General features: G+C 43.1%; 1 long non-coding RNA gene across 3 annotated transcripts; it reads right to left on the bottom strand.

Moving 5' to 3' along the window:
• Nucleotides 1–481: 481 nt before the first annotated feature.
• LOC138152991 (uncharacterized) lies at nt 482–7,362 on the bottom strand. 3 transcript variants are annotated; one of them, XR_011166262.1, is made up of 3 exons: nt 7,240–7,362; nt 6,759–6,961; nt 482–2,296 (listed from the first exon to the last, which is right to left on the bottom strand). It is a non-coding gene; the product is annotated as an uncharacterized lncRNA (long non-coding RNA). The 3 variants fall into 3 exon arrangements; XR_011166264.1 differs by having other exon boundaries at nt 7,325–7,339; XR_011166263.1 differs by having other exon boundaries at nt 7,295–7,309.
• Nucleotides 7,363–8,871: the final 1,509 nt, after the last annotated feature.

Raw genomic sequence — 8,871 nt, 5'->3', positions numbered from 1 at the left:
GACCCTCCTGACCTTACCAGCAAAAATCCAATTCACATCCTGGCTTTGGAGACACTGATCAGATTCCTAAGCTTTAGTAAGAAATGTAAAAGATTTAAGGAAGAGATTGAAGAAAATTGATTGAAAAAAAAACCTTATTAAGTGTTTTATTTCTACATTACTAGGGAAATTTAAGACCTAGACAAGATAAAATGGAGAGGAAGCTAGGTGGCAGAGTAGAGGCCTGAAGTCAAGAAGATTCATCTTCCTGAGTTCAAATGGCTTCAGTCATGTACTGTATGACCCTGGGCAAGTCACTTAATCCCTCTGGCCTCAATTTTCTCATCTGTAAAATGAACTGGAGAAGGAAATGGCAAACCACTTCACTACCTTTGCCAAGAAAACCCCAAATGGGGTCACAAGGAGATGGATATGACTGAAAAATGCCTGAACAATTGAAAAGATAAAAGTGGACCACTAGGTACAAATAAAATACACTAACTTTCCATTGGATTTATTTATTTTTATTTACAGTTTGTGTTCAATGCAAATCAATTCCATAACATGAGAGTAGTTACTATGAATCAAAGCATGAAGACACAAACACAATATACAAGAACCCCAAACATAGTACAGCATACAAAATAGAGTGTAAAGGAGTGTTCATTCACACACACAGTAGCTTGGGACACTTCTTGAATTAGGTTTCTGGGTTGGCTACTAAGGACAGCAAACTTTCTTTGCTTTTTTATGAAGTTAGGATACTAGTCATCTTGGATATCTCAAATCTAAGCAACAGTGTGTGACCATGTGAACCAAAAAAGAAAAAAAAAGGGATTTCTTTAGAAGATTTCAACATTGCAGCAGTTTTGTCGTTGTTGTTTTTTAAAGCAGGAAAGCAGAAACATCTGCTTCCCTGAGTGAGGCCAACTTTAGGCTTAATACCAGGTTCTATATCTAAAAATATTGAATGACAAGTCTCAGTTGTAAGCTACTCTGATTCACAAAGATTTTCTTTTTTAAAAAAAAGTATTTACAGAAATAGTATAAAAGATCTTGTGAACTTATAATGATGCAATTAAGCTCCCAGTCCTTACATTCCAAATACTCAGTTTACCTTGTTGTTTGGCTTTTACACGTTTGCCTCTTAATTTTGAGATTTTGAAATACTCAACCTTCACAACAGATCATCTTCAAAAATGTTAGCTATTTTAACATATGCAGAAATAAAACAGCATTTGAAAGTTATTCAAGAGGTCGTGTACTTCAAAAGTCTTTGGAATTAAGGAAAGCAAGGTAGCTAATGAAATCTAACATTGTGTTAGATGAGGAAGTAATGGGATCTCTAGTTTTCTACAGAATATTATGAAGACCAATTTTACTCATTTTGTTTTCATTGTGGGAAGGTTCCAATCCATCACTGCTCTGGCACATGTCATTTGTGATATAGCAATTTAAATGCTATGTCAAATCCAAAGCCCCAGAGTAAATAATTTATTTCTTATGAGAATAGTGATACCTTAATGTTTTAAAACTTATCTAGAGTATATAGGCGTTAAATTAGCACTGCTGAAACACATGGAGGATTTACTACCAAAGCTTGATGATGCTTCTTCCACCATCCATATAAATAGAAACATGGAAGCTGTTTATACCATCTAATCATTTTATGGCTAACGAACCAAAGTGAAAACCAAGTCTCTTTCCACACCTTTTTCCCTTTTCTGGATCAAGAAAAAAATCTACCCTTTTATTCCCAAAGTAGAGTTCTGGTTGTTGACATTTCGTGAATTTTTTATCTTGAATTAAGTGGGTGCCATCTCTCTTCAGTCTTGTTCTTAGAAGTTCCAACTGGTTTAAAACACTGAACTAAAAAGTCCAACATCATTCAGTCCCATGAAATCATACAGATCCTTCTCAAATTATTTATTCAACATGTGGGAAATTAGCCTGGGACCTTCTCTGGAACCAATGTGTCAACAAATTTAAAGGTGTGGAAGTAGAGTAGGTGGGGTCAAGACAGTGACTGTTGGTTTTGTTTCCTTCTGTGCCACACTGACTAGTAGATGTAGCCATCTCAGATGGTTCAGGAAGATGGGTTAGGGAAGCATTGCTGTTGGCTTGACTGAGTCTCTTAACAGTAGAGATGTAGAAGGGAGAGTGAGAAGATGAAGAGGCTGGCAGTTGACTGCAGGGAATTTCCACTTCCTGTAGTAGCAGTAGTCTTGTTTTGTGACTGTTTAGTTGTTGGCAGAATGGTAGTGCTCACTGAAGTGTTGTTTGTACTTGGTGCGGTGGTTACATTTTGAGAATAAATCTGAAATGTGTTTGGGGAGGGGGAAAAGAACATGAGTAAATAAAAGATTCAATAAAAAAAATTCAATCATAACAGGCAAAGTATGTATACATATGAGGAAGTTACTTAATAAACCTTTTAACAACAGAATTACCCAATTACATCTTCATTCATTTTAGCTTTCAGTTACCCGTGCCACAAAGATTTAAGAGGCAAAGCCACCCTGAAGTTAGAATTGAGGACATGAAGGTTTTCTAATCACCCCCTTCAATGCTGTCCATATAAATATAGTATAGAATGAAGACATCCTAAGGATTACTAAACCCCTTAGTTTAATTTTTTCCTCTTTCATTTACTCATTGTGAGGCAATCACTTAATTTCAGTTTCCCCATCTCTGAAATGTAAATTATGTCTGTCTGTCTTGCCTACCTCACTGGGTTGTATACAAACAGTGTCTTATACACAATGTATCAATATGTAAATGTGAGTTATTACTCATGATATGATATTTTTAAAAATTACCCTAGAATAGCATAACAAAAAAGGCAAAAAAGCAAATAATGAATTAATTATTGTCTAATTCTCAGTGTAGTGATCAACTCATTTGGCAATATATATCTTCACTGAATGTTTTTTCTTAGATTCTCTTTCGCTTCTCTCAGCAAAGTAAAGGGAAGGTAGTACCTCACAAGTCAAATGTTGCAATAGTGCACACACACACACACACGCGCGCGCGCACGCGCACGCGCACACACACACACACACACATACACACACATACACTCAGAGTGAAAGGCAAATATAAGTATGAAGGGAAGCCCAGGTTACAAGCCTGATCATATCCATTGCTCATCTGCCTTTCACTGTGAACAAATGACAAGGATTTTATCTTAAAAGGTGCCAAAGCATGCCCACCTGAAATCATGAAATTGCAAACTCCATTTAAAATAGCCAAAACCAGTATCTAGAGTTCCACCTGATTTGAACACTTTTCTAGATTCAAAATGATTGAGGTACAAATACCCAAGTTTGGTAAGTTCTAGAAAGATAATTATTTCCCAGGCATGAACCAATGAAACATAGACCTAAGATTGTATTGTCATAGCATGTCACTGGCCTCCTTTTTAACATCACTAAATGAAGTCCGTTGAGGTTTGTGATAATCTTTCCATTGTCAGGGAACAATGCCAGATCCTTGATCATTTCTGAGATAGTATAGAAATTTTCAGTACTCTGCCACTCAAGGCTTCCAATTACAGGAGGAAGAGAACAATGTTCTCAAGTTCCTAGAGTCAACAGAGAAGCTATAGGTACACTTTGGTTATTTATTAATCTAAGAAGAAAAATGTAGGTTTCTTAGAGGACCTTAAATGTTCAATCCTCACTTTACACCAAAGGAAAGGCCCAGAGCAAAAATGACTTGCCCAAGTCCATAGCTATATACTTGAGAGCTAGGAAGAGGACCCAGGTGCTTTCCATTACACACACATCAGAAACATGTTTATTTAGTTATAAGGCAGATTAGCTCATTAAATAAACATTGACTAAATAAGCATACAAGTCCCAACAAAAAATAATTATCTTGATCAAAAAGATTTCAAATCTATCACCCTGGTTGATAACCCTTGATGGATCCTTTGTGCAATGTTTCATACCATGGTAAATATCACAGATAGGTAAGAAGTCTTTTCCCTGAAACTTGAGTTTTGGGAGTAGTGTTAAAAGGCATTATTCTCAAGTTAGGAACCTTTAAAGTGAATATAGTTTGAGTTACTAATGCTAATACCATAAGTCTTTTTACTTTAGCAGGTAATTCATCCCATTTATAAACCTCAGTGCCCTATACCAATATGTTATTACTATGATTCATCTAAGCAACTATTTATAATATCATTCATATCTTTAATGTGTAAGAATTCTTTTTAGAGATGAGTTTACAGCACAATGAAGAGTCACCTACAATACCCTACATTCTCTCTCCACCCACGTAGCTTGGGGTAGTGATGTTAATGTTAGTACAAAGCACTACTATTTCACCCTTGAGGCTAAAAATTAATATCTCCCAGTTTACTAAAATCTTTTGTTTAAAAGGGGGGGAGGGGCAGACCGGAACATTTCTGGAAACCTTTTCCCCTCCCCCACAGTAAAATTCTAATGCTCCCAGGGCAGAAACAGCAGCCAAGAGAATCCAGAGGCCAGGAGAAATAACAATAGGTTACAGTTACCCAGGTCCTCAGAAGGGGGAGCTCAAAAGGCTTCACACAAACAGGCTTTCAACGAATGTTGTCCCAGGGGTGGACACAAGCAGGTGTCCTATAAAAGGCAAGAAACTATAAACCTACTTCCCCATTTTAGAAAAACTTAGGTTGACCCCAGAATTCAGCGTAGACTTAGCTACCACGCCCCAGCACACTCCAACTCTCTGCTCTCCCTTTCTCTTCAATCTGGGACTCCCAGTAGTATACCATTCTCCAGCCATCTCACCCTATGCCCTCCTAAATCACGGCTCCCAGACGTAACTCTATAAAGAAGGTAGTGGGCAAGGAAGGGGTTAGCCCAAACACAACAAGGGCTGTTGGCATCCTTCTCAAGGGGTGGGACTTGATTCCTGGGAAGCCCTCCTAGGGAAAAAAACAGGGTTAAGTAAGAGAGACAGCGGATATACTGTCCCTTCAGAGCACCTGGTGGTACCCAGTACAAACTCTTCCAGGACCATCCACTTCATTGTCCGTTACATGGTCTTTAGTGGACTTCTGGTGTAACGTTTAAAGAATCGCAGATCTTGGATTCAGAGGACTTGGATTTCAATCCCAGATGCGCTATTTTACTAGCCATCACTTCACATTTCTGGGCTGTGAATTGAGGGACTAAGATTAGATAGTGTCTAAGGCGATAACTCTAGTACTCGATACTGCCCCAACTAAAGGCCCACCCTTCTTTTCTTATCCCTATTACATCTTTTGGGGGGGGGGAGCACCTTCAGATTTTTCCACCGCACCCCGAAGCAGCCGACACAGCAGACAATACCTTGTAATTTACATTTCATCTCTTTCCAATGGTTTCTCCGTTTAGGGCTTCTCCCTAAACCATAACTGCTCGAGGACAGAAAAGAGAGCTTGCTCCCTATCCCCACCCAGCTCGACTTGGTTTATATCTCTCTCTACAAGTGCTGGCCATGGAATAAGCGTTTGATAAAACACCTTTCGTGCTCGAGCGATTCACCTGCAGCTTCCAAGCTTTGGTTAAGAGGACCGGCAGAGAAAAGGGTAGTTAGGTCCCGTTGGGCCGGAGGGTGGGAAGTCAGTTTTTAAAAGGCTCAAAAACAGTCTAGGGTTAAGACTGCATGAGGGTGGAAAGCGGAAGAAGGGCAGGAGAAGGGCACTGTGGACTGAAGGAGCAGGAAGGTTCTGGTTAAATGCAGTTCAAGGCTAAGGGTGAGGGGAATTGGGAGATGGGGCAGGCGGGGACTGAGTCACGAAAATGCCCACCCATTCCACTCCCTTCTCATGGATCGGGCCAAGCAAGGTTCAATGTTGTTTTTCTAGGTAGCAGGTCAGGGAAGGAGCCAGGACTAGAACAGCCTTCATTCATCCCCTCAGCTGCCTCGGGGCGGGCGGGCGGGGGGAAAAGGGGGTTGCAAAATTTCTGAGGGTCCTCGGTCCTAAGGACTGCTTTGATGGGAGGATGAGGGTCCCGGGAGTCCACGGTTAAGGTTTTACCGAAGACCGTGTGGAGGTAAGCTTTCTCTGCCCAGGTTTGTGCGTGGGCGCGCGCCTTAGCGCGCGGGGGCAGGGGCAACGAGGACCGGGTCTTTGTGTGAGGACTGGCTGGGGTGGAAAGAATGGGGATTCCTCTGTGCAAGAGGAAGAGGATCTTTCCTTGGGAACAGAAGGGGGCAGGCTCAGGATGGTGGGGAGGGGTCTTTGGGAGGTCTGGCTTCTCCTTAATGGCAGGCGGGTGAGGCTTCTTTCTTTAGGAGAGGGCTCATTCCGAGGGGCAGAGCTCTCTCCATATGGTAGCGCGCAGAGCCAGAGTGCAGCGGCCCAGAGCGGAATGGAATGGGGAGGGTTGGGCGGGGAGGGAGGAGCAGGGTCTCCGTGTCTGTGTGTGGGGAGAGGTCTTGAATCTGAAGCCAGGCAAGGTACAGTTCAGCCAACAGAGAAAGGAAGGGCATTGTTACGGTGAGAGCGACGGAGTAATAGGAAGGAAAGAGTAGGCTTCTCGTCGGTTGTGCAGGGCATTGTCTAGAAAAGACGGGACGAACCTCGCTCCAGCTGGCGGGAGTCTGGACAACAGAATAAGCCCTCTCTGAGTGTAGATTCTGCTTCAGCCCAGATTACGGGGTGGGGGTGGGGGGGGGAAGGAGGATGAAAAGCTAAAGGGAGAGTCAATCGCCAGGTCCAGAGGCCCCACCCTGCTCCTCCCGCCCCGCGCATCGCCGGAGGTCCCTCTACTGCGCTGTGCCTACAATTCGGTGCTCACCTGCGCGGGTAACAGGAGTGCCAGGAGCAGGAGCCCCAGACATAGTTTTGCCGCTATTGCTGTCCGCATGGCCGCTCTGTCTGTCGGTCTGGGCCCTCTCAGTTCGATGCAATACTATACGAACAGCTCCTCGAGCGCGCTCTAAGTACTAAAGCGATGTCTGAATCCAGACCCAGGCGCGCTGGTGAACCTAGCGCATCGGGCTTTATATGCGAGGGGGGGAAAGACACAATAGCCGTGACGTGGCCTCTCCCGCTTATTCCTTCCCCTCCCTTTTCCCCTCCCCTCCCTCTCGCTTGCTCCCTTTTTCCTCTCCTACGTCCCGCCTCTTCTCCCCACCCCCTCCCCTTTTTTCTTTTCCCTCGGGCGGTCTAGAAGCCTGGCTAGCCCCTGAGCCACACTCCTCAGCTCTTGGTCTCAGGGTTCCCACCTCCTCCCCCCTCTTCCCTTTTCCCCAGTCTCCGGGCCGAAGCTGCCTCACCGTTAGTAGTGGGCTGCGTGTCGCCTGGCATCTAGACTCTCCATGCCCTCCCTACCTGCCCTCCAGCCCGCGGCCCTCGCCTTACAGCCAGAGCATTTCACAGATGTTTGTGTAGAAGCGAGCAGGTTTGGGACAGGCTCCCACAAGCTCCAACGAGACTTCCACATATCCACCCGAGGGGAGAAAATACAGAAACCACACACGCAGCTGTAGCGTTTGGACCAACTTTTCTTTGTTCCCCGAATCTGTCGTTTCCTCTCCCTATCCCCCCCCCCCCCCACACACACACAAAGTTCTCATCATTTATCCATGAATTACTGACCCTTTCCTGCTATTCTAAACACTGGGTGAGAACTAACGCCTCAGTTTCCATTTCTGGCTTTCAGAACGTTTGGGCTGGACTGGGACAGGGAGGGGGAGGGGCGAAGAACCGGACTCCCAAGTGAAAGAAATGCTTAAAGTGTTTTCTTTCCAGTTAAAAGCTCAGCGACATTTGGAACAGAATTCCTTACAATCTTCCTAACGTGGCTGCTAGTGAACACGCTCTAGTGTTCCGATGGAGGCGTGGTTCTGATCAAATTTAATTTCTTTTTTCCTTGGCCTTACCCTATCCCCACCTACTGGCTCCCCAGCCTTTTCTTCTCTATTTCTCCCCTTTCCCCTTTCCATTGTTTTGCTTTCATTCAGGCATACCAAGGGGTCTGCAATTCCAGCTTTCAGAAACCTAGACTGTAGCAGGCTGGATTCAGTGTGAATGCAGCGACATATGCTGGAAAAAGATGGGTTTCCGCCTCTCTACCTCAACCACTGGCGGCTGCTAGCACTAAATAATTGGAGTTTGAAAGAAGATATTTTAAAGTCCCTTCTTCCAACATAGAGCCGCATAAAGAATATTTGTGAGTGCAGTAGTGCAATTAAACTTGAAAATGCTTTCAAAATGTAATTTTCTTCCCCCCAAAAAGTCCACATACAGCATTAGGATTTTTTTAATTTGATCAGAATTGGTCAAGAATAATCATGCTGCTAAGTCTTCCTAAGTTAACTTTATATTCAGGAATTGTACGCCTCTTAGTAACATCTGCCAAAATATAGTAGACAGCATCGTGATTCTTAGAAAGGATGCAGAAAATGAGTTAAAATCCTGTCTCTGCCACATACTATATAGCTGTGTGACTTTGGACAAGTCATTTCATCTTTGAATGAAATGAACCTGCAAATTCGGGGCTGAGGGTGGGGTAGGGAGAGGGGAAGCCTCAACTAGATAACTTCTTAAATTCCTTCAGCTCTAAATCTAATAGTCTAATCTAAATCTAAGAGATACAAAAATTAAACATTTTCTGGACCACAGATGTACAGGTTGAGAATTTCTGCCGCTTAATAAGGAAATCATACAGATTATAGACTTAGAATTTTGGAGGTTAAATAGTTCCAGCCCCATTCCCACATCCCATTTTGCAAATGTGGAACTTGAGGGACAGGTAACTGAAGAAAGTAACTCAAGGTCATACATTTAACAAAGTAGAAAGACCAGGATTCAAATGTGGGTTCTGACTTCAAATCCAGCATTATGTCCACACGGTATATTTTTTAAAATGACAACCATAGAAAGTTCTCAACATCATATCTGAACAT

The sequence above is a fragment of the Petaurus breviceps genome, unplaced genomic scaffold (assembly GCF_028583685.1).
Source record: "Petaurus breviceps papuanus isolate PSGF00001 unplaced genomic scaffold, PetGlider_PUasm1.0 90977, whole genome shotgun sequence".
NCBI classification, from domain to species: domain Eukaryota; kingdom Metazoa; phylum Chordata; class Mammalia; order Diprotodontia; family Petauridae; genus Petaurus; species Petaurus breviceps.
This window is presented reverse-complemented; position numbering and strand designations above follow the sequence as displayed.